This window comes from Protopterus annectens, chromosome 12.part0 (genome assembly GCF_019279795.1).
Source record: "Protopterus annectens isolate FY-2018-M chromosome 12.part0, PAN1.0, whole genome shotgun sequence".
NCBI lineage: Eukaryota > Metazoa > Chordata > Ceratodontiformes > Protopteridae > Protopterus > Protopterus annectens.
Genome location: NC_056746.1, coordinates 343895887 through 343923249, shown reverse-complemented (window position 1 = coordinate 343923249; position 27363 = coordinate 343895887). Strand labels below are relative to the sequence as shown.

General features: G+C 40.2%; 1 protein-coding gene across 1 annotated transcript in view; it reads right to left on the bottom strand.

The window, feature by feature from the left end:
• Positions 1-27363, bottom strand: part of TXNDC11 (thioredoxin domain containing 11) — a 1107203-nt gene that overhangs the window by 24036 nt on the left and 1055804 nt on the right. The gene's annotated exons all lie outside the window — the stretch shown is intronic.

The following is a 27363-nucleotide window of genomic DNA, read 5'->3' as shown; positions in this document are numbered from 1 at the left end:
ATGACTGTACCAGACTGACAGCTAAACTCACAGGCTTTAACTAACCTATAATGAAAAGACACATGGTACAGCCTCAGCTGCTACTTACACTAAGTGCTGCCTGTTTTTGTCTCATCTTTGTTCCTCTCCCAGATGTAGAAAACAACTTGTATGCTTTCAGAAAAAAAAAATAACATTTAGCCTTAAAAAGTACTGCTGTCTTATCTGCTTATCTCATTAAAAATATAAGAATCAGACACATAGTTGCCTTCAGCTACAAGCTTCTTATGTTGCAATGTAAGCATTTATTTGCTAAAGGAAAACAAACTTTTCATTACATTCATCACAATCAGTTTTCGCTTATTTACTTTTTTCCCCTTAAAACTTGTTGTTAGAGCAAGCCAAGGGCCTTAACCTAGTCATTCCCCTATGCAAAAGTGAGAAAAAGAATATTAACTCCACTTACATCACAATCTGTCAACAACCCAAGACTACAGTCTATTCTCTTAAACATGCTTCTGTTCTAGTTTCTTCTCATTTTACATTGCAATGTCTAACTTTATAAAATGAAAAAGAAATAAGGGGCACCACTTTACTTTAGTATCTTTATAAGAAACAAAAATAACTGAAAATCCTTTACTATGTAACATGTAGTTTATGCCATGAAATATTTCATAAAAATATTAAGTACAAAATTGTTTTAAAGTTACCCCTTTCCCTCCTCTTCACTTCTTGTTTTTACAAAGAATAATGACATGAAGTAGGGCACATGCTTTGGAGTCCCCTACAAGTTTAACAAAGACAAAAAAAGTCCAGTATTTCCTGTTCAGCCATATTTCACAAATGTGACAGATGCTTTTAATCCCAAATGTATTCATTAATTTCTGAGTTGCTGGTTTTCTTCCTGCATTTTTTTATTAATTTAATAAAGGTGTTTCTTGTTGATCACTTATGACATAAGCAATCATACATTTATGTAAATGAAGAGAAACCATACTGATGTCATTTTAGTTGCAAACATTACACATCACTTATAATCTATCCAGTCACTATCAGTCAAACATTACATAGCTCATTCAAATCCTGCCTCCTTTTAAACCTCATTCCTTGTTTGCAAGTATTGTTCCCACAATTTCCATTTTCCCTATGTAATTTGCTCCTACCCTTTTCTAATGATCCAATTTCCACTTGTTTTATCTTTGTAACTATATTCACTAGTTCTAGTGCAGTTGGTTTAGACTTTGATTTCCATTTCCTAGTAACTGCTTTTTGGGCAGCCACCATAATTAGACTCAGCAAGGTCTTACAATGTCTAGGTAATTCTGATTCTATATCACAGTTAAAAATCGCTTCCTTAATCATACCAATTTGCTCACCCAGTATATTGGAAAGAGTAGTCTGCAGGGAATTTTTAAAGTCTGCCAACTCATTACACTCCCAGAAAATATGTTCCCAGGAACCTCTTTCTTCCTCATCTCACCTTCAAAATGTGCTATCTACCGGAGGAAATATTCTTTGAAGTCTACTTGTGGTCTGGTTTTCTTCCTGTTGATCTCCAGCTCTCAGCTCCAGTCTTTGGTTCATTTCCAAAGTATTTCCAGTTCTTCTAGTCAACATATGACTTTGATCCTCCAAGAAAAAATATTCTGAATATAGCTGGACACAGCAGCCTGAATGTCACACCTGCCTCTTGACATTCCCTGATTGTTGGAATAAATTTGACCCTCTTCAGCCTGGTGTACAGTGAGTAATCATTTTCCACAAATACTACTGTCTCCAACTTTAGGTACTTTGCCCTTCTACCAAGATTTTGTCTGAGTCAACTCTTTCTGCTGGTAGGACTGCATCTCACTAATACAGGTCTTGGCTGCTCTGTCATAATCAGGTTTAGAGCAAACGCAATATGCCCTTTCAATTAACAACTACTGCTGTTGAAAAATAGTTCAGTTGCTTATTTCTGCCTTTTACAAAATTAATACTTTCTGTTCCTTCCAGTTTTTCTGATAAGGCAGAAAATCTCAGGTTTGACTTACATGTTCTGTCCTCTAATTCTACCATTTTTGAAACATCTCTTCTTGAGCAGTCTCAGCTAGCCTCTTCCTTATTTCAGTCTCTGATTGTAGCAATTATATCAACACATCTGAATGTCTGTTCAAAACGTCTGATTCTTTCCAGCCTTTTGTTGCCTGAGTTAACATACACTTTCAGTGTTTCATATATTTTAATCAGCTCTGAGTATATTTTACTTATTTTTTTCCTGTAGACTACTGGAAGTCATGTCGTGCATCAAAGCTGGAGCTTGAGCTTCAGCCAGTGTCTTCTCTTCACCTTTTTGGTTGATTTTCTTTCATGTTCTCTAAGTTTCTTGTTTGCTGGCATCCAGGCAGTTACAAGCCAGTAACTGAAATTTACCCAAGAAGAAATTTGCCAGTTTTCTTTTCTGAGCTTCTGTTTTCACATTGGGAGAGCTGAAATTAAGTTGTTTCTCTGTGTACAGTCATCTTGAAGTTCAGAAGGGCAAGATCTTGATCTGATTTTGGATGACAAGGTACACAGATGCAATAAAAGAGTTAAATATCTGAAGCAAGTTTAAGTAACACATGACTTCTCCAATTACCTGCTTCATCCAGTGTAGGGTCCCGTATGAAGCCAGAGTCTATTCTACTATTCAAATGACACAAGGCATATAAGCTAATCTCAAATAGTCCACAAACTCACCACAAGATACATATAAACTAACTTTCAAATTACATGTCCTCCTACTGACAGTTTTGAGGAACATCAGTGCACCTACAACACATATTTGGGAAGAAAACAGAGCACTGGGGAAATACATGTGGACACAGGGAGGATGTGCAGCCTCAATACTGATGTCAACCCAGTCAAGAACAGACCTGTAGAACCAGGCACAGTTATGAAACAATGCTAACTGCTGCACTACTGTGCCATTCATGTTGTTTAAAATATAACCTGTATAACAACAACTAATGTTATGCAATGTTATTTACAAGGAAAACATAGCAGGTCAATAAGTAATCCTCATTTATACAACAAAATGAAATAAAAAATTATTCTGACAAATTACTGCCAGTAAGCCCTGTTAAGTCTGCTGTCACTGTAACCCTCTCCAGGAAAAGTGGAAAGAAATTGAGCAACTGCGATTAACAGATTTGGAACAATGTACAAGTAACTTGGTTGACCATCTATAAAATTATATTATGAATTGGTTTTGTATGATAAAATGTCAATTTTGTACAAGATGGAGGTGTACTCAAAAGTGAAAATATTAAGAAATAACAGGTACTTATCAATGGCTCTAGCACCCCATTCCACTAGCCTACTTACTAAATGCAACTACAATGGCCTTCTTTTATCCCCTATTTTACCTCTTCCTCAGTCCACTCATCACAACTGTAAGTATTCAGTCCTTGGGCTATTCCCATAGCTTAGTCTCACCCGTGTATTTGCCTCCGGACGATTAAATAATTTGAGCCACCCAATGAGCTCAACATAATCCACCCTTCCAGGAAATCCAACACTACTGTCCTGTTCTCCTAATGCCTTATGTGGGACAAGGATAACAATGATGTTCTGACAATATGCAGTGAAAGACTAAATGTACTATTAATGATATTCTGACAATATGCACTTAGAGAAATGACACTCCCAAAAATGACAGCCAGTCAGCCACACAAAATAAGTCAGTTGAACTGAACAGAAAGTTTTACTTTTTAACAAGGATAACTTTAACCAGGTAATGAAGAAAAAAAGAAAATGAAGAGAAAATGAACATTACTGTGCGTTTCACTGTGTTACTCCATGATTCTAGGGCCTGAAAGGTAACAGAAAGTTATAGACAATGTTAGTAAAGGTGTTTATGCAACCAAATGTTAACTGGAAAGTCAGCAAGATAAAATGACTGATTACACAGTGTTTACTGCATTAACCCACCAATTATTAAAGCAAATATTAATTGTTTCAGGTAGAAAAACTAACTGATTAATTGGAGAAGTGCAGAAGGCAGTCAGGACAGAACGAAACACCAGTTCTACACAGTTCAGTTCTGCTGAACATCTGCCTTGTATTTATAACCAAACTATATGATTTGACAGTGTACAGAGAAACCCAAAGAATCTAAGGATTTGTTTTTACTTCAGCTTTCTGCAGTTCAATGAAAAAAAAACAGTTATCTCCACATGCAATCAACAGAAAAAGAATTCAATTGACAACATGTAAAAGACTGCAGGCAAGGAGAAGGCTAACATTAAAAAAAACTCAACTTTAAGCTTTAATGGCTTTTTGGACAACCTGCTGCTGCTGCTGTGGGTATCTCCTACTGTGGCTAATCAGCCTACACAGAGATAACTTTTGAGATGGTCTTCAGTAATATTAAAAGGTGCAATCTGTGCTGTCATGACTGTAGCACATTTCAAACAGCACATTATTAACACTACTTCATTTCCTGCAGTCTGCTGCAGTAAAGGTTCATTACTAGTACTGACACTGCAATATTGTCAAGGCAGGCCCTGCATGTTAATTTTTTGAACAGTGCAGTATAACCTGGCCTAGCCTGTCTACAGCTTCATTAAACATATTAGACATTGGAAACTGCTGACCCTGCAGGATTTTATTTTAATTTGACTGTTTACTTCAGAAAAGTTAAACCTCTGATAACCACAACACCTAGGATTAACTCTGAAGAAATCCATGAATGAATTACACCTTAGATAAAGCCAGCCATTAAAACTGAAGTTTTCTGAAATGCCAAATGTTGCAGGAGTCTGCGTTAGGCTCAAATGCACATACTCAATGGTTAAAAGTAACCATGCCAGTGCTCTGGGCTGGAGCTGTGAATATGCTACCAAAACAAAGAACTTTTTTTTCAATATCATGCTAAACTATGGTCCTATACGACTGTTTTGTGGCTGTTATTATGCTTATAACCAAGCAAGTGAAAATCTGACAGTAAACAGAAAATTATTCTGGGTTTAAGGCAATCAAATGCCCCAGAATTTCCCACAACATTCTACTCTATCTCACTTAAAGTATATCAGCTATTAGAGTGATGCACTCTCCAGAAAATGCAAGCTAATGCAGCAAATCCTCTTATTCTATCCATTACCTATGTGAATAATGTTACCATTGAAAGTGCTTCCTAGACTTGCTGAAAGCAGGCCCTCATTATCCTGGTCAAAAAACATTCACACACGCCTTTTTTTTGTTAACTGTACCACTTCCATATCCCTCTGCAGCCAAGACTGACTTATGCCCATGGTCCGATGGGGTAATTAAGTTAAATCAGTGTTCATTTGTTCATACTGGAATTCAACAAACTTTTTAAACTGAACTCCTGTTACCCACAAACTGCAGCCCTAGTACATCAAGGCTGAAAAACTATGGGGGTTTGAAAGGTTCTCTTTACCTTCAAGCTTGAGGGTGAGTTAGTACACTCAGAAAGGTGAAGGTATACTGGAGTTTAGGGGACTTACTTGCCCCTGTAAAACATTTTCTTAGCGTTTGGTTATGAGAAAAACAAAGTTTGACAACATTTTCTGGGGTGATTACGGTGAGACACATGCTATCCATCAACTTACGGGTTGTCAAAAAAAGAATCCATATTTTGTTCTACTGATCAGTGGGAGTAAGGTATCATTACCCCTTCCCTAATTCTGTGTGACCTCTGATGTAGTACATTTAGAGATGCCTGTGTGTGGAGGATGCAGAGGGGCTTGTCCCTGAAAAGGTGCTGCTTTTGTTTTCTGTGTTTTTTGATGGTTAAGATATATGATTTTATTTTTCAACAGACGGTATGCAGAAAAAAAATAAAAATATCTATTAACAGCTTTAGTTACCATGGACCCATGCAAATGCACCAGCTAGCAAAACTGGTTTGATTCTGCTTTGTTTCTGTACTAATCTGTATCGTATTTTACTTCTGATTCATAAAACTTCACTCTCTTCTTAACTTACCTGCAAGTCAACATCCCTGTTCATGAGTACCCAACTGAACCTGCCTTCCTTGGATATATTATTTTTAACATTACCTTCCCCATGCCTAACCTCCCCCTTCTCAACAGCTGTGATCTTTAAACCCTTCTATCTTGTTTGCATCTTCTCTGTACACTCCACTGCACACCAATTATTTTCCTGTTGTCTACACACACATCTCACAGTATTACTACTTATTGTAAGAGTTATTTAGGAGTCAAATTGTGAAGCTAAATGTTGGGATTTTCTCTACTGTAATCCCAAGCTAAGATATTACGTTTCTTTTGTTCAGGCATTAAGGAGGGTTCAACTCATGCCTACTGAATCTGCAACAATGTCATCATGGTCTAGGTTAGAATAGTTTAGCCCTTGTGTTTCTGTAATTTTGACTCCCACCTATTGCATTAGCAAACCCATTATGGCAGGAAACAAAATAATATACAAAATATACATAAATCGGTACTCACCCAACCTACAGGTAAAGCACAGTTGCGCACGTCCTACTTACCTGTAACAGTAGATGTTTGAATTCCTCAGTGGCATTATTTGCTAAGGTAACCCAGTACTGGCCAGCTATCAAAAGCTCAGACTCCCCTCCCTCTCTCTCTTCTGTGGCAGATGGTTGGCTGTGTATATCTTGAGAGGGAAGCCTTTCTGCCACCCAAAGAAGAAAGTCCTCTGACTCTTGACAGGATGCACTGCTAACTCTTCACCTTACTGTTCAGATAAGCCTCATATGGGGTCCCCCTTCCTCTCACTTAAGCCTCATATGGGGTCCCTCTTCCTCTCACTTTATTAGATTTATTGTTCTTTTATTTTTATATTTATTTGCAAAAATATCATCATCTTCTTTCGGTTGTTCCCATTAGGGGTCACCACAGCAGATCATCTGTTTCCATTTCTTCCTGTCCACTGCATCTTGCTCTGTCACACCAACCACCTGCATGTCCTCTCTCACCACATCTATAAACCTCATCTTAGGCCTTCCTCTTTTCCTGTTACCTGGTGCTTCATCCTTAGAATCTTTTTCTCAATATACTCAGCATGCCTCCTCAGCACATGTCCAAACCAATGTAATCTTGCCTCTCTGGCTTTGTCTCCAAACCTTCTAACCTGGGCTGACCCTCTAATATACATATTCCTAATCCTGTCCACCCTCATCACACCCAGTGCAACTCTTAACATCTTTAACTCTGCCACATCCAGCTCTAACTCTTGCCTTTTTGTCAGTCTCCAACCCATATAACATAGCTGGTCTCACTACCCTCTAGTAGACCTTCCCTTTCACTCTTACTGGTACTCGTCTGTCACAAATCACTCCTGACACTATTCTCCACCCACTCCATCCTGCCTGTACTCTCTTCTTCACCTCTCTTCCACACTCACCATTACTCTGAACTACTGATCCCAAGTATTTAAACTCATCCACCTTCATCACCTCTACTCCTTGCATCCTCACCATTCCTCTATCATCCCTCTCATTCACACACATATATTCTTAGTCCTGCTGACCTTCACTCCTCTTCTATCTAGAGCATATTTCTATCTCTCCAGGGTCTCCTCCACTTGTTCCCTACTCTCACTACAGGATGTCATCTGCAAACATCATAGTCCAAAGGGACTCCTGTCTGATCTCGTCTGTCAACCTGCCCATCACCATTTCAAATAAGAAAGGGCACAGAGCTGATCCTTGATGTAATCCCACCTCCACCTTAAATGCATCAGTCACTCCCACTGCAGACCTCACCGCTGTCACACTACCCTTGTATATATCCTGTACCACTCTTACATACTTCTCTGACACTCCCGACTTCCTCATACAATACCACAACTCCTCTCTAGGCACCCTGTCATATGCTATCTCTAAGTCTACAAAAACACAATGCAACTCCTTCTGACCTTCCTCTGTACTTCTCCAGCAACACTCTCAGAGCAAACATCGCATCTGTAGTGCAAAAATATGTTTATTTCATTTCTGTCAGTGTTTTTTCCTGTGGGAATTTCTGCTTATAGCAGTGTTTATTTGGCTTCTATCTTTGACAGATACTTGTTTGGTATCTGGGGATATAATGATATACATCCATCAAGTGCAGGGTCACAAGGAAGCAGTGGTCCAGCAGAAAATGAAGCACTGTCTGCAGGGTAAGCATCTTTAATTTAGGGACCTTGATGAAAGTATTCAGGAAAGATTGATCTAACACTGGTTTCCATGACTGCTCTTTTTTGGGGATGAGAAAAATTCTGGCATAGAAACCAATAATTTTCTCTGAAAGAGGGACCAGCTCAAAGACCCCTCAGTACAGCATCTACCAGAGTACAGGAGGGAATAAAGTCTGGTCTGGCAGGTGAGAGCTAACCCCGCCCCCCTAAATGGAGGCAGATGTTCCTTCCACTACCATCCGTAACCTCTGCCAATGATGTTGAGCACCCATTTGTATGAAACCACTGATGGCCAGGACACCTTCTTGAGAGCAACTTTCAAGATGGGGCACCCAGAGGAGAACTTGAGAATGATGAGAGCCAAGCCTCAGCACAGTCATAGGTTGAAAGTGGGGTTATCCTTTTTGGGGAAGGACCCCCCCCTCTTGTTAGGTTTGGCAGAGTGCTTGTCCTGTCAATTCTATTTGGTGCCTTGGATTTTGTTTGGCCAGGATTTCTGTTTGTTGGGCCACTGAAAATGATCCTGCTTATACTGGGGAAGCTTGGGAATAAGGAACATGTTAGACATTCCTTGCATTAGTTTACTCCTTTCATCCCAGTGTTTTAGGATCTGATTAGCTGCTGTACCAATCACAATCAAGCAGAGCATTCATAAGCTCATTTTTTAACTCATCAGAAAAGTTTTGGATGTGCAACCAAGCATACCTCATTACCACAACCCACATTGCTGCACTTCTAGAAATAGTACTGGCCCTCTCCAAGATACTCTTTAAAGCATGCTTAGACACATGAGAAATATTGGAAACAAATCTCTTTCTGTTCAGCAGAAAATAACAGTGTGAACCTGTTTAAACTATACATACAGCTCAACATTAACTACAAGTGTTTTATGTGGAAGTTTAACATTTTAAAAGCTGACATGCTACACGGTGCCAGCTTCTTTCCCTGAGATTCTAGCCATTTGCCAAGTTTATCTTGAGAAACTGGGTTTGAAGAAGATATGGTCTTTTTTATTAGAAAGGTCGCAGGGGACCCAAAAACGGTGTCTGCAAATAAGGGGGCTTGAGGGCAGGAATGGCTGAACACACCTTGAATTTCTTAAACACTTTTAGGCAAAGACTTATTCGGCAGAAGATGATTGCAAATTTCTTAAAAATATCCTCCAGCACTGGGATCAATGCAGGGAAGGATGCCATGTCCTGGGCCTCATCCTCCAAAAGATCATATACCTTGCTGATTTTGGGGCCAGCCAGTGATTGCTCCCAACTGAATGCAACCTTAAATCTAGCTAGTATCTGGGAAAAAGAAAACACCTGTTTAAGTTTCTGAACCTTTCTCAGAGGAAACTGACTGGCCATATTCTGACACTTCAGAAACCTTGGACTCCAGATCCTCTTCAAATCAGGATCCTTGGGAGGCTGAATGAGGATGGGATTGCTGGCGTTACTCATAATCCAAGTCTGCACAAAGTAATCAGCAGCCTGGATAAATGGTTTTAGCCACAGCCACCAGCAAAGGTAAAAACACAGAGATTGTTGCCCTGCAACATGGTGGGGCTTCTGCCTCTTTTTTTTCATGTACTACACTAATGGAAGTATCCTGGGGGGAGACTAACACTAGAAACATATTATGCACCTTTGTCTTCCCCTGCACCTAAACAATTTGGTTCTCCCATACCTGAACCAGGCAATAGTACAACCCAGGAAGACATGCTTGAGCCTTGTGTCATGCAAATTTATGGTACTTCTATCATACCAAGGGACCTGGGGACAAAAAAAAAGGCAAGTGGTCCAATAGCCTGCCCAAGACTAGTGCGGAGTCAAGTCATAGACTGAGGCATACTTCCTGATTTACTTTTGTTTTTTAGGTGCTTTCTGTCAGGGTCCATCTTTTTCAACACTTGTGCATCTGAATCTTTGGTATGTGAACAGAAGAGAGCTAACTCTCTTGATTCAAAACAAAGTCAAATAAATGTTCAGACATAAAAGGTAAGCTGTTGGATATAGCTACCCCGTCTTTATGAAAAATGGTTTAGGGCTTAGAGCTCAGAAACTTTTTTTTCCCTGTTAATGAATGTATCTGCAAAAAAAAAGGGGGGGGGACTATAAAGGTATAGTGCCAAATACTTAAAGGATTTATTATTTATTGATGTTTCCAGTACACATTTCAAATTCCTAAAGCAACACTGTATCTTTTTAGGAGAGCTTGACGTACTCCTCGCAGTCATAGGTGGTTCCCAAGGAAGGTATGTACATAAGCTAAATACTGCATTTTTGCAGAGGAATAAGAAATAACGTTTCACAAATCTGACAAATCTAAATCTGTGAAAACTGAACCTGTGAAGGAAAAGGGGTATGGTTTTCACACCACTAAGAAATCTCTTCTGTTTTGGCAACTACATTTTTTCTAGTGGAACATCTTCTTGTGTCTTCAGCAGCCAGTAAACATTAATACAATGCATATGTCAAACATTAAAAATTCCAACATCAATGTCCTCCTCTGGTAGAGTTTTTAATTGAATCTAGGATATAAACTGTGGCTAAAAAGGGGATAATTAGCATGGCATATGAAATATGCATGACGACTAGAAGAATCAATCACAGAAGGTTGGAAAAGCAGGGAAGAAAGACAGGAAAAGCAATTTACAAGGAAACAGTGGAAAGGCCTATGTATGGCTCCTAAACATACAACAATAGGTTTAGGATTTTTGCTTGTGTTTACACAGGTATTTTATACCCCAAGCAGGCTTCGAAGAATTTTTCCTCTTATAGATAGCAAATGTTGGAGGTGTGATATGGAAAAAGAAAGATAAATGGGAACATGTTTTTTTGGGGAATGCAATCAATTGGCAGATTTTAAAAATTCACTACAGAGTACTCTGTCAGAGATAATGAGGGAGAAAATAGATGTAACTAAGGAAATTATTCTTTTGAGTTGGGAAACATAACATGAATTGCCTAGACGTAGTAAGGGCCTTAAGTTTAATTATGTTGGATTACCAAAAAAGCAATTACTAGAAAATTGAAATCAAAATCTAAAACAGTGATTTAAGTACTGAACATTGTAAAAGAGAGAAAAGAACTAGAAGAAGGATCTTTAAAAAAGGGAAGGAGCAAATTATATAGAAATAAATGTAGAATAATGTTCAGGAAGAAAAATTAGTTTTAAAGGAAAACAGGAACTAAGCAATTTAATGTTGGACTAAAAGTGGTTACAAGGAAAGGAAATGTAGTGTACAATGTATCTAAATGAAAAAAAATGCTAATAGAGTTGTTTTTCTTTTCGTATAAACATAAGTGCACCTATGTCTTGAGTGACAAGAAGGGAAGGCAGTGAGAAGGGAAGTCTGTTGCCAGAATACCAGCTTACACCAATAAGCCAGCTTCCCACCTGCTTATGACAGCAGATAAGATTGTTTAAAGTCTCAAAACAAAAATGTGAAAGAGAAAATGAACTTTGAAACGAGGAAGCACATATAAGACTGAAGGCATGGGAAGGTCTGCAGTGGTACAATACACAACAGGAAAAGATGAATGAACCACTTGGAACAACAAATAGTGCCACCCTGCCTTTGCTGAGAATTATCAAATGATCCCCTCTCAACTTCTTAGATCAAGTAATCTGGACAAAGCCACAGATAACGGGGGAACAAAAGCCCAAAAATAGGGACACTTTTTAAATACTGCTCTTACAAACTTAGAAAGTTGATAGAATAACAGGTTTTGCTTTAGCATGAATTTTCTGATGGATATGAAGTCTGAAACTCAAATGTCTGCCATTATTTTCTGATTTCAGCCCTCAATGATTTGCCAGTGATTAGCCATAAAACTACAATTTTATGAAAAACAGTCCAACACTATGAGGCGAAAATCTGGACAGTTGAGAGGTATGTCAACCAGGCACTAAGACAGTAACAGAGGGGTTCCTCCTAAAATGGTTCTTATTCAGTATGCATCATTTACTGTAAAATAAATCTACTAAAAATGAATCTGTACCACCCGAAAAACTCCCTTATTCTCACAACTCAATTCTCTATCTGAGCCTAACATTTGCTGACAAAACATTATCTGCTACCATGGCATAAAGTAACAAAGTGTCACCACTGAGAAGGAGCTCTGCCTTGGGGAGCACTCAGAAGTGGCATGGCATGCATGAGCATGATACCTTACTCCAAGCATTATCACAATACTTTTAAGACGTTGTTAGATGTACAAGGTATTCTGACCTTCAAGCAGTGATTTGACTTCTCTATGTCTGTGAAATGGGACTTATGTCTACAGTTATTCATTCCAGGAAAGGCTCTCTTCAGCCATTCACAAACTGCATCAAAAAGCCCCAAAACTGGATGTCACATAACAGCACAAATGTGAAGCACCCAGACACATTAAAATCCAAGCTGTATTGCATATGGGATTTTATGAATATCCACAGCATTGACAGATCATCTGGGGGAGTAGCAGATGGCCATCTCACTCACTCTTGGGTGGAGGTGGGGGAGACCTGTAGGACCACTGTTCAATAATGAAGGTCAAAAGGCTGTGCTGCTGCACTAGTTGTTGAGCCACAGCTGGTGCCTTAACACAGTCATGTATGTAAGAATGTATGCAAAAGCAACCTGTCTGGCACACTACAAGCAGGGGACAGCAGGATGATGGGGATAAAAAGTTAAAACTACCTTTCAACTGGCCAGATTTTTGCCTCATATTTTTGGTCTGTTTCTCATAATATCTGTGGTTTTCTGGCAAATCATCGAAGACTGAAGTTACTAAATAATGACAGACATTTGAGTTATACACTTTGTATCCTGCAGAAAATGCATGCTAATGCAACATCTGTTACTCTAGCAACTTTCTAAGTCTGTAAGAGCAATATTTAAAATTTGTTGCTGATTTTGGCCCTTTGTTGCCACCTCCTTATATTTTTTTTGATGTGTTCAGATTTCTTGCACTATGAGGTTGACAGGTATGCATGTCCCTATTGGTTGGAAGTGGTACTCAATGACTGTTGTGCCAATAAAGGTTTTCCCCCTTGTTGTACAGTAGAAGAAGACAATAAAAATACGATAGTAATAGAATGAAAGAAAGATGGAGCTGTAAAGCACTGGATGGAAAGTCTTGGGGAAAACAAAACACGTACTTACATAAATCAGGCATGTTTAAAAAACTACACTACAAATAAAAATCTGCATTTGAAGAAAAGAAACTGTTCTTACTGGGTAAAACAAAAGCATTTTTTGCTTTACACACACAAAGTAGTAGGACCCTGGAGAAAAATCAGATGCTGCTGTTCAGATTATTAACAAAATCAAATTTGCATTAACATAATAAAAGGCTGCAATGTTGCTTAGCTTTGCAGATTTTTTTCTGGAGTGAAGGAAAGCTTTAGTCAATTAATATCTCAAACAGCAGACAAGCTGTCTCTGTAGCTGATCGTTTTGTTGGGGGTGACAAAATTGCACAAGGGGAAATATTAATGAGAACTGGCTTTGTTTAAAGAGAATTAAGTTTTATAAAAACTATTGATTCAAGTGCGGCAATATATCTATGCAAAATTATTGCAAAAAGGGAGGAGAAACATACCACAGAATGAAACAGGTTGCTTTTTAGCAGAATGCAAGGTGGAGTTTTAGGGCTATAATGAATTTTCTCAAGGGTTCAGTGTAGTCTGCAAAAAAAGGAAATACGTCAGCATCCTTGTCAAGAAATTTCAGACAATTAAGTGTTAAAAATTCTGTATCACTATTCAAAACTGAGCATCTGAATGGAAAGCAGTTGCTTCATTCCTGCTTTCACTGAGAAACAGTTACTACTGTAGTCTATTCCACACTCTGTTGTACACCTTAACATTTGCTGATCTGATGCGGAGATCCTCTGAAACACTGGATCCAATTCATAAAAAAAGAGCTGCATGGTAATACTGGCAGAGTAACAACAGCATCATTTCAAATGTCATACAATGATTGAAGAGCACACAGAAATCAGAACAGACTTGTAAAGCTGGCCCTGTGATGAAAAGGGACAGAGCTCTGACTGAGATCCTGGTGACATTATTGTAACAGCACTGGAAGAGGCAGCTAGGGTTAGAGAAGAATGAAGGAATGGAGTCCACTCACCTCTCTTGGGGAGAGTACAGAAACCTGTACGTTCAGAGCACATAAGCACAGCATGATTTCCCTTGATGAAGTCAGAAAAAAAAAACTTTGACCATTGCAGAACTCACCTAAGGGTTGCTATAAGGAGCATACATGGGAAGAACAGGGACTCGAGCAGAAAAACCCATTCCTCCAAATCCTATTCACAGTGCCCTCAACCACACCTTTACCTTGATTATATCTCTTACACTTCCGTTCCATTTTTTATATCCTTACATCTCTCTACCACTCCTAGGTACAACCCTTTTACTATGCAACAGTATATTTATTTACACCCCTTTTTGCTATATAATTCTATTTTTATTCATGTTAACAGTGCTCTTTTCTACTGTAGCTTTTTCTACCACGTATACGTCATTTATGTTACTTTCAAATTTCTTGCATGTAAGCTAAGTTTGTTTTTTATCGCTGATTGCTAGAAAATATGTTCATGTATAGGCTGTTTCTCTACTGTAAGTTTGCCTCCGGCCTGATTTATGGCTGAGAAGGTCAAATGTTCCTCATACTAGGCGGTTTAACAAACTGAAATAAATAAATAGATTAAAATAAAAAAGCTGGGGGGTGATGATCAGCAGAGAAAACAAGCTCAAAAAAAGACTTGTGCCAGTTTGTACTATGCAACAAAGTACAGCATAGTGTAATGCAACTCAGTGTTCCACCTTTTCACTATATTCATAATATGATAATCTGGAAAGTGGTACAGCCTTAAGTGGAGACTCTGCTGATCACTACAAGCAAAGCAACAGTGGTGGCTATCAGGGAGCTAACTGAAATTCCAGGTGTACTTTCTCAATAACAGACTCCTCCCAACACACTCTGCCATGCAGTATGACTTGTACACTGCTCACTCAGTTCCACCACATTATGCAAGGGATATTGTAATCAAGGAAACTCAGTAGTATGTTACTCAGCTGTAAAGCTAATAAGCTCCTGTGAAGTGAAGGCACTAGGGTTAAGTCAGTGCACCAGCACTGCAACTTTGGAACTTCTCAAGGGTTTCAGCTGTTCCACTGTGCAACATATGCAGCAGTGAGGGGAGCAAGTGGGAGCACAATTATTCACAAGGTGCTAGCTACCAGTGCAGTTGTACTGCTTATCACAACCCTAGCCTATGGGAAAAGTGATGCATCAGGAATCCCAGTCACAACTGACAAACTGCTGGAACTTTCTAGTTTTACACAACTTTCAGGGATGCCTTGTCCAGTGCACTTACCTGTTAAACAAAACAGCATACAGGATTAAAGTATTTCCAGTTAAAAAAGGACTGTCACCAAAAAGTACATCAGCCCATGGTTTCATGACAGATCTGAAAAATAGGCAAAATATACATTTATAGCCATTTGAATGGCCAGAAGTATGCTAGGCTGAGAGTTCTTTAACACTGTGAATTGGCAGCATGACAGTACAGACCAGGACAAATGCTACATGTGGTGGTGTCCACAATTTAGAAAAAAAGTGTAAGAGTTGGGGCTCGGTGGCAATGGCAGAGCAACCATGAAACAGTAGTGTCAGGGACAGGAGAAAGAGGAATGCAGCTTGCACGTTCTGTCACCTCAAGTAATGATTTTTAATGACTAGAGTCTTCATCCAACACAGTATCTTACATTCATGTTAGGGTTATTTGTAGGCTGTGACTGAATGGATAAAGCCAAGAACTCAGGTGAAAGAAAGAAGAAAAAAAGAAGTTATGTACTCACCGTAACATTCCATCTGTGTTGCCCATTTTCATTCTTTAACATGTGCATTTGGTTCCCATCCTCGGAACTGACTCGGCTGCTATAATACCTCCTGGGAACCAAAAACTCTCAAGCTCATCCCTTACCCACAATGCATCTATCAACATTACCTCAGAACCAGTTTGTTGATAGAAAAAACAAATACTTTCATGGGGACTATATCTGGAACTGTAAACGTATACCAAAAAAGAGGTAATAATTTATTACCCATTCTTCCAGAAGTCAAGGGCAGGGGGCTTGCAGGGAGGGGAGCTGAGGAAAAATTAAAATGGACAACACAGATGGAACGTTATGGTGAGTACATAACTTCTTTATCTGATATTATCAATTTTCATTCTATCCTCAACATGTGGGACAGAGTCGCCAGCTACTTTATATCCTGGGTAAACGTAAGTAAGGATATTCCTGAGCACAGCTGAACCAAATGATGCTCTACTCCTGGAGACCACATCCAATTTGTAATGAGTAATAAAGGTATGGTAAAGGTCAGATGTCATCCATGGAAGCTCAAGACTGGAATACAGCTGACATTGCTATGGCTCTGGTTGAATGGGCTCTCAAGGGTTTTGATAAGGAAACACCCTATTTGGTACAAATGAATGAGATACAATTTGTGAGCCATCTGGCTAAAATTACTTTGGTAACAGGTATGCAAGAAAGGAGGCAAACAATTGGTCTGACTTCCTAAAATCTTTTGTTCTATGAAGATAGAATCTTAATTGTCTGTGAACATCCAGCAAATATAAGCAATATTCACCTTTGTTAGAAACGTTCGGGAAGAATACTGGCAGGTTAACACATTGGTTGATACTGGTCTCTAAAACCACTTTAGGTAGGAAGGAGGGAAGGGTCCTGAGCAAGACTATCTTTATGAAAAATCAGATATGGAGGTTTAGAAGACAAAGCTTGAATCTCTGAAATTCTTCTTGCAGAAGTTACTGCCACCAAGAAAATTTTCTAAGTTAGGGACTTAATACCACACTCATTTGCAGGTTCAAAGGTTGAGTGAGTGAGTGCTTGCAACACCCAATTTAGGTCCCATGGAGGAGTAGGACCTTTGTAAGGAGGCTTTAAAAGAAGAGTGCCCCTCAAAAAAGCTTTACAAGCTTCTGAGAAGTGATTATAGAGCCTTGAAAGCCAATGTGAAAATTGGATACAGCTGCTAATTGTACTCTGACTATGGAAGACAAAGCCCCTTCATTGAAAAGCGCAGCCAAAAAATGGAAAATATCATGAATTGGAGCCGACAAAGGTTCAATGTCATCCTAGAGCATCCAATATGCAAATTTATTCCATTTACTAGAGTAAAGCTTTTCTGTATAAGGCTTACAAGATGATAGCAATATCTGTCAGACAAGGGAAAAGAGGACAGGCTGTCTGGCTACTAATGGAGTTGGAGAAACCAAGCTGTTAGCTTGAGATTTGGAATGTCCGGATGAACCATGCCTGTTGGGTGAGACAGGAAATCTGGCATTAGTTCCAGAATACAAGGATGTCGAATTAGATGAGGTCAAAGGATGGGTAACCAAACCTGTCGAGGCAAATAAGGTACAATGAGGATAACTGTGCTCTTCAACCTGCTTGCTTTCTTTAGGAACTTGGGAATTAATGGAATTGGTGGAAACGCATATAGGAGATCAGGGGGCCAACTGTACAGAACAGCATCACTTTATAACACCCCCTCGGGGGGGGGGGATCAGTGCAAAACAATTGCTGTACTTGTTGTTTAGGGGACAGGCAAACAGATCTCAGCATGGTTGACCCCATCTTTGGAATATCCTTTCCGATACTTTCTGATTGAGGGACCATTCATGAGGTAAAAATATGCACCTGCTCAATTTGTCTATCACACTGGACTTCCCCGGAATGTGTGTTGCTATGAGAAAACGGTTGGATGAGATTGCCCATTGCCACATTCTGAGAGCTTCTCAACATACTGGGAATGATCTGGTGACTCCTTGTTTACTGATGTAACAAACTACTGACATGTCCGTTTGAATTGCGACTGTCCCTGAGGGAAAAGCATCTTGGAAGGCCTGCAATGCTAAAAACACGTCTCTCATCTTCTAGGACACTGACATGTAAATTGGCATCTACTGGGGAACAAGTGCCTTGAACAGTCCCTCCCAGACAATGCCCCCCCCCCCCCAGCTGAGAAGCATCCATGGTCACTGTGGCCTTGGGGCTGAGGGAGAATGAAAGGATGACATTGCAAAACTTGATCTGATTGAATGCACCATGTAAGATATCTTTTGAAGATACTGGCGATTATAATCTGTTGACATTTTTTCATAAAGAGTGGACCACTGTGTTGCAAGCAGCCACTGTAAAATTCTTATGTGAAATCTGGCCAAGGGGGCAAGTGTTATCGATTCTGCCATAGACCCCAGCACCTGAAAACTAATTTTGCTGGGATTTTGTTGCTGTTGATTATTTTCCTGACTTGAAACTGGATTGTCTCCAATCTTTGTGGGGGAAGGGAGGCAACTGCGGTCTTTGTTTCTAAGGAAGCCCCTATTAAATCCAGTGTTTGTGTTGGCTCCAGATGAGATTTTTCATAATTTATGGTTATGCCCAGGAAACAGCATGTTTGGAGAACTTTTTCTCTTGCCTCTAGTAGTCAATGTCTGGTCATGGCGGTGATGAGGAAGTCATCCAAATATAGAAACACCTGGAATCCTTGCAGTCTCAAGTGAGCTGCTACTACTGCCATGCATTTGGTGAACACCCTGTGGGTTGTGATGAGGCCAAAGGGCAGTACTCTCAACTGGTAGTGACTGGCTCCCAACCAGAAGCGCAAGAACCTTTTGGATCATCTTTATGTGGTAGTATGCATACTGAAGGTCTATCGCTGGTTTGGCACCTATGTCTTTAATGGACACAGACAACCTGTAAATGGTTCATCTCCCAGGCCCTAGCTTGTAAAGGTTTCATCTCCAAAGCCCCTGCTTACATTTAAGGGTATCAGAACTTGTCAGAGACTTGTGATGCATGGCTAGGCTTAAAAAGGCCCTTGTGGTCATTAGCCTATTAAACACCTATGAATCTAGGAACTTAATTGAGCACATCCAGTCACCCTGTTCCAAAAAAGGAAAAATAGACTGAACCATGACCATCTGGAATTTGGTTTGCCATACAGATTTGTTTAATTTGTTGAGATCCAAAATTGGTCTCCAGCCCCCTGTCTTTTTTGGCATTAAAAAGAACCTTGAGCAAATCCCGGATTCTTTCTGGTCTGGTGGGACCGCCTGGATGACTCTCTTTTTCTAGCAGCTTTTATATTTGCATTGCTGCTTGTTCCCTTTGACTGGGTGGAAAATCTGTGATTGTTTTCTAAGTGGATGGAGGAAGGGAAAATGGTATAATCTAACCTCTGGATATTTCTCTGCACCCATGTATCAGAAGTTATTTGAAGCTAGGCTATCTGATGCAGGGATGAGCGACCCCTGACTATCTCCAGAGGAGGACAATTGGGCCTCCTTTCAGGAGCGCTGAAGGGTTTACCAAAGAAAGAATCTCTGTACCCTTGGTTTTGCAGACCCCCTCTGCCACGAGGGTGGCATCTCCCATTAGAGTTCACCCCTCTGCCATTGGGGGAACCACCACCATGTGTGTCTTAAGAAGACCCTTGGGATTTCCTGAACCACATTTTTCCACTGATGCACTGATTTTCTAAAAAGGATCTTCGAGGAGTGGAAAAACATACTCCCACAGCAGAAAGAGATTTCCCATTTTTCTTACACCCAGTCAATGTGTCTAACTTTAGGGCCAAATAAGGATATGCCATCAAAAGGAGCACCGATGAATGAAGACTTAAAGGTCAACGTAAAAATCACAGAAGCGCATCCAAGTGTGTCTCCTTATGGCAATGCCTGAACGCACTGCTCTGGTTATTCCTTCAGTTACATGAGAAACGAGCCTCATGGATGGATGGATTAGAAATTGAACTTAGGGTGGCCAACTGAGAGGTAACAGACTCCTCAACCTCTTCAGAAATGGCTCCTGAGAGGGTATCTGATAAGTTCTTTAATCAAATCCCTCTGAAGTCTGGTGAAGTGTGCCAGGTAGTTCAAGGACTGTAAAGCAAAGGCTGTTGAGACAGACTCACTTCCCAAATCTATCCATCATTTGAGACTCCTTGGTTGGAGGATGGATAGAGGAACTTTCCTCTGATAGTTCCTTTTTTGTGGCTGCTGCCACGACCATGTCATCCACAGACAAAATTTTGTCCAGAATGGCTTATCCTTGGGGGCAGTGATAATTTTGTCAGGTCTCCCGGAGATCGTCTCAGTGGAATCTGGGGTCTTCCATACCCACTGAGAGATCAACTCAATGAGCTCATCGGCAGGTGGAGTGACCGAGGAAGTAGAAGGATGGGTACCAAAGGCATGCAGGTACACTGATTCCTCAGATGAAGGATTACTGAACTTCCAATCACCTCTCTGCTTAAGGATTTCTAGGATGTCTCCAAATGAGACATCAGGAGGTGTCCGTGGGGACCCTTTGCCCTCATCAAAATCCGTGTCTTCGGTGAGATTCTTCTGGAGAATCCAAGTGCTTCCTCTTGCACTTCTTCATAGGGAACTTCTTAGTGGGGTGTTTTGAGGAGGTGTCAGAAGAAATGGGGGGCATCCTGCTGGGAAACCTAAGGGTTTGGTACTCGCTGTCCTGGTGGAAGCAAAGGTTGAGGTTCTGAACGAAACTGTGCAGAATTGGCTGTTCTGAGAGGGATGGTAGTGATGAGTGACTGAAGCAGACATGGCTCTCTCCACAGTCTGAAAAGCAGATCCCCCCCAGACAGGAAAGGATGTACCTCAGAGCCATGGTGCCTCTCCACCCTAAAGAGATCCCACCTGAGGCAGAAGCCAGAGCCAAGCTGATCCGTGCCAAAGCCCCGAGGTGCAGAGTCAACTCCAGCCCCTAGGAACCGACGGGACAGATATGGCTCCAAGAGATCTCTGGTTCCAAGTGAACCAAAGAGCTCAGAGAAACTGTCAGATCCAGAGGTAAGGATGTCTTTGGATCCGATGCATTTGGTACCGGACAGCTCAGAACCTGGTCTCTGAAGCTTCTGGTGAAGTCAGAGGAGGAATTAAAGGAGGAGTAGTTGAAGAATGAAGTCCCTGACCTGTTGGGGGTAGGAACCAAGGTGGTCTCTGTCACACTTTGATCCCAGAGAATTTTCCTCACCAATCTCTCCACATCTTCTTCATTGAGACTTCTGGAAGAACTAGTGGAGAAGAGAGACAGAGATCTGGATCTTTCCAAAAAGGAAGAAGGAAATTGATCTAGAAAAGGTCAACTGCAAGTAAATATCAAGTCCTAGGTATGACAATTGTAGTAGATGAATCTTTGATTTGAGGCATCAATTCCGAAGAGCTCTTCACCGAAACATGTCTTTTTCTGCTAAATCGGAACCAAAGATAAGGTCAGATCCAATGACTGACTGGAAGTTGCAACTGAAGGAGAAGTCAGGGTCTTAGGACTTCTCTTCTTAGCTTTCTCTGAGACCTTTGAGGAGGAAGAACAGGCAGGCCTAGATGCATCCAATTTAACTTTTCATCTATCTTTAGGTAAGGAAGTTCCATGTATGGCCTCTCAGAAAGAGGTGGGAAGAAGTCCTTTCAGAATTAATTTATTCTTTCTCTCAACAAGATCACGATGACTGAAGGAGTGGCAAATTAAGCAGTCCTCCTGAAGAGGAGGGGCCCCAAACAATATATGCATAGAGAATGTGAGTCAAGAGTAGGGAATTTTGTGACCACATTTCTCACAGCACTTAAAGCCCGCCAGGCCTTTTTCTTTGTCTGCCACTGAAGCAACTACACACACCACACAAGCTCTCCTTAAAAGGTTCAGTGTAAAGAAAGTAAAATAGTAAAACAGTTTTTTTTTTTTTAGGGCAATATCAACTATGATACTTAAAGGCCACACAAAGTGTAGAGGAGATAGGAGGGAAGATATCAACGATTATATCCAAGAGCTATATGAAAGTGTAGAAGAGACAAAGATAGGTTTAGAAAAGGGGATATTAGCAATAGTATCAAAGAGTACAAATGTATGAAAGGGTAAGGAGTTATTTTAATAAAGAATGAAGAATTTAACACTTATAATAGAAATAAGTCACTTAACTGGCTTGAGAGGAATGGCATCACGTCTAATTCGTGACGTGGCAAATGAGATATGAGGTAATTAGGATAGGTGCACTGTGGGTAAGGGATGAGCTCAAGAGTCTTTGGTTCCCACGAGCTATTGTAGTGACCAAGTCGGTTCCGAGGATCAGAACCACACTCGCATGTTGAGAACAGAATGAAAATTGACAACAGATTATATGTTAGTCTGCTTGATGATAATGAATGTTCCCTAACCACCATCTACCATCTAGACAGAAGAGAACCACCAGGGACAAAAGCAATTGGACAAATAGCTCAAAACTGTCTGCTTGGGGATGACATGATTGACCGACCTCGATGCTTTGCCAGAGATGGACTGCATCTGTCAGCCCTGGGTTTCTGGATATGGGCTAAGGTGCTTGCCACCCCTACAGTGCCTTTTTTAGGCGATGTTCCAAAGACCAAATTACCACCATAACAGCTACAAATAAATGCAATCTGAGGGTCATGCTGCTCAATGCTAGAAGTCTAAATCTCAAGATGCACTTGCTTGAAGCACTCCTCAAAATGGAGACCTGGTTTAAAGCAGCAGAAAGCACCCCTGCACTACCAGACTATAACTCATTCCACAACTTTCGGCACCAGAACATGGACCGAAGCTCCAAAGGCGGTGGTGTCTCCATATTCATAAAGGATATGCACACCTCCAGACTAGTAGCCTGGTATAACGCATCTGAGATACTTCAGGTACAATTAACATTGGTTAAGACGACGGATTCAGGTCATAGCCTGCTACAGGTCCCCAACTATGTCCCAAGGCTCTCACTCCACATTCTTAAGCACCCTGGAAACTATTAGGGTCCAACCCAACACTCTCATACTAGGTGACTTCAACTACCCCTCCATCAACTGGGAAAACTACTCATGCACCAATACACTGGCCCAACGCTTCCTGGAATTCATCAATTCCAATGCCCTGGACCAGCTCATTCTTACCCCCACTAGAGGAAGCAACATCCTTGACCTGGTTATTACAAACATGGGCAACCATTGCTCTACACCAATAGTCAATTCCTCACTGGTTAGATCCGACCACAAACTAATCACCATGGAAATCCACATCTCACCCCCGCAAAGGTAACCACCATGAAAAACTTCTCCAAAGATGACTTTGGGCTCCTAAAAACAGAGGTGACTAACTTCACGGTACCCATGTCAATGGAAAATAGATGCACGACTGCCGAATCATACACCAATGCACTGTATGCACTGTACGGAGTCAGGGGAGATAGTGACTTTTGAAAGTGACTGCTTTATAGTCGGGTCTTACCAGGGAGGATGATACTGTAGGGGTGCTGCAGTGGTTACTCATGTTGGTTAATACCAAGTCCAAGATGTTATCACCTCTTGTGGAGGTATCGACTAGCTGTTCCAAGGCATTTGCACTGATAAAAATCGAGGAATCTCTGGGCATTTGTGTTCTGGCATGAGTAGATTGTCCAGTCTATGGTTGGGTAATAAAAGTCCCCGTGGATCAGGGTAAAGGGTTGAATCTTGATAGATTTGAAGAGGTCCAGATTGGTGGAGTGGGCATCTTGAGTCACATTTGGGGGCCTGTAGCTAGCTATAATTTAAACAGGGGTCTTATCAATGGTAAACTGCACCTGGAGTGTCTCCTGCGCGTCATACTGTTTGACCAGCCTGGAGGTGTGTGTGTCTTTAATGTATATATTGAAACTCCACCTCCTTTGGCTTTGCTGCCCACAGTTTGGGGTATGAATGTGTGATAGGATGAGTAACCAGGTAAGGCTGGGGTGCTCTCCACAGCTTAGAAGTAGGTTTCTGTGACTACACAAATGTCAGCATCTTCCAGGTTTAAGACTGTTTGCAATTAGTGCAGTTTCATGTTTAGACTCCTAGCGTTTAGCAGCATGACCTTTAATTTGTGTTTTATTGAATTTTTTATGTTGGCAGTATTGACCTCATGACTTTTCCTAAAAAAGGCACTATGGGGGAGGCAATTGCCTTTGCCAGAAGCCTGAAGCCCAAGTGAGACAGATGCAGGCCATCTCTAGCAAAGCATTGTGGTCTGTCAATCATATCTTCCCAGGCTGTCAGGTACTGGATCCCCCTGGAATGCCACCAGAAACTAAGCCAATTGTTAAAGTCAATCATTTTCTGTTTGTATTAAATATAGCTGGTTTAGATTACAATTTCCACTTTCTAGTAATTGCTTTTCCTGGCAGTCACCAGAATTAATCTTAACAAGGTCTTACTGTGCCTAGGTAATTCAGCTCCTGTATCCCAGTTCAAAAAATCATTTCCTTGGCTACACTCATTTGCTTATCCAGTATTCCTGAGAGAGCACTCTGTAGGGAATTTTTAAAGTCTGCCAATTCATTACACTCCCAAAACATATGCTCCCAATTAACTCTTTCTTCCCAAATCATACCTCAAACATCTGCCATCTATTTGTGGAAAAATTCTTTCAAGCCTGCTTCGGGTACCTAACTATCTATGCAAACACTTCCAAACAAAAATTTAAAATTTTCTAGACTTTGTTGCATAATTGGAATCTATACATATGTCTTTCCATTGTTTCCTCGTGAATTGCTTATCAAATCTCTATTGCCAATCTTTTCTAACTTCATCTGACTGATTCCTATGGTTATACAATATTTTATATGACCTATTGTTCTTGATTCAACTAAAAATCTCTCCCAGAGAAGATCTTTCACTTAGAATCCCCCTACCCCTTTCTCTTTGCCTATATTCTGATATCAACTGCCGATAGAGAAGGTAGTCTCTAGCCTGCAGTCCAAATGTCTTCTTGGCCTGTTCCCATTCTATTACCTTTCCCTCTCTAGTTATTTGCTCCCAGTACCTTGGTTTGTTTGCCAGTTTTCTCCAGTAAATTCCAGCCCTCTCCTGCCTATTCTCTGTACCCCTAATTGCAATCATCTCTATGGCAAAATCTTTCTCTATTCTCCTGTTGGCTTTGTTCTTGGAATACTTTCTGAATTTTTATTTATTTTTTTATTTTACATTTGTTTACTGGGAAAGTCCATTTTCAGCAGAGGATCGGAAGCAAAGCTCCAGGACATACAGAGAATACAAAGCATTTCTAAAAATTACAAAGTTACAAAATTTATACAGAAATTAAAACAAACCAATAGTTTAAGATTGCAGTTGGAAGGTACAAAAATCATACAGACAAAAAAGATTGAACAAATAGCTCTATATATAGTATTTACAGGATTGGACAGTATATACAAGTTTGAAATGAAAGACATGCTAATGAAACTGTTTAGTGAGAGTGTAGAAGAGATTAGCAGAGTTGTCAGTTAGGGTACCATCTAGTGAGCTTGGAGTAAATTAGATAATGATGAAGTCAGTTAGGTAGCTTGGTTTAGTCCAAGTCAGTTATCTGGCCAGTCAGTCGTTCAGTCCAAGTCAGTTATTTAGCCAGGTTCAGTACAAGGGCAGATACATGTAGTATGGGTGGGCTTTTAGTAGTTTTTTTAATAGAACTGAGTTAGTGTTGGATTTAATTTTTAGTGGTAGGGTGTTCCAGGTTTTGGCGATACTGCAAGAGTAGAGGGATTCTCCAGCATAGTTTTTGCTTTTTGTCATTTTTATTAGTGCCTTACTGCTAGAGAGAAGAGTCTGTTTATTATAGTGAGAAAGTAAGTTATTTAGGGCTGGTGTTTTTTCAGGCTGGCTTATTATTTGGTGGGCCATTTTGCGCTGGTTGCATTTTAGTAGAGAGGGGAATTCAAGCCATGAAAGTTGTCTGAGAGTGTGGCAATGGTGGGATCTACAGTTGGCGCCTGTAGCAAACTTTGCAATTTTACTAAAACAAGTTTCTAGCTTAGTTATATCTGATTTTCTCAGATTGGTAAAGATATGGGGATAGGTATTGTAATGTTGAAATAAAGTGGGTTCTGGCAATAGTGGCTCTGGTATTGGTGGTGAGACAGTGTTTGCTCCTGTACAGACAACCTAGTTTTTTGTGTACTTTTTTATGGCTTGGGCAATATCAATGTCAAATATCATGTTCTGGTCAACTGCAACTCCAATAACTTTGTATTAGAAACTGGAGTTATGATGGTGTTACTGACAGAGGTAATTTTGAAGGGGAGTGTCAGGGGCTCTAGTAGGGTGAAACAGGATGAGTTTAGTTTTCTCAGGATTCAGTATTAGTTGAGCATTAGATAGCCAAGACTGTATAGCCACAAAAGACTGTTGAGTTACTTGTTCTAGTTGTTGGACAGTAGGAGTTGCACATATTAGGGTTGAATCATTTATGTACTGTACGAGTGTGGTGTCTTTAGTGGTTGTACAGAGGTTGTTTGTGAATACGGTAAAGAGGAGAGGGCCGAGAATAGATCCTTGTGGAACTCCTAGAGTGATGGGCAGTAGTGGAAAGAGGATTTACTGCAATTTTACTGCTTGTTGACGGCCATGCAGATAGTCTTGAAACCAGGTTATAACTAGCTGGCTAAGTTTTAGACCAGCTAGGACATTTAAGAATTTGGCATATGATACGGAGTAAAATTTTTTGAAAGATCAAGGAAAACTAAGGAGACTAGACTACCTTCATTATGGAGCTGGTTCACAAAATTGGTAAAACTCACTAGGGCTGTAGCAGTGCTGTAATTAAGTTGAAAATCATGTTGTGAGGGAGTTAGGAGATTTTTAATAGATATTGTAGAAGTTGTGAATGAATGCATTTTTTCAGAATTTTAGAAAGGGGAGATAGTATGGCTATGGGACAATACATAAGTCAGTTGAGTTGCCACCTTTGTGAAGTGGAATTATGTGGGCAGTTTTCCAGAATTTGGGCATTTTCTGCTCTGAGATAGAGCGGTTTACTAATATAGAGACTGGGACTGAGATGGCATTGGCTGCTATTTTCAGATATTCTGCTGGCAGGTTATCTGCAACCAGAGTAGCTGGCTTGAGTTTTTTTAAGAAATTTTTTTTTTTACAAAATCAGTAGGGACTGGTTGAAAGTTAAAGTTGTTGAGATTATCTAGTGGTGGGGGTAATGGGGGGGATGAAGAGAAGTTGGTATTTAAAAGGTCTAAAATGGATGCAATAAAGTGTTACACTGGGTTGGAATACCGTCCTTTGTATTAGGTAAGGTTGGGATTGGAGTGGTGATTTGACCTGGATGTAGTATTTAATATAATATAAAGAATATAATATTCTTTATGGCTGTTATTCTCCTTAA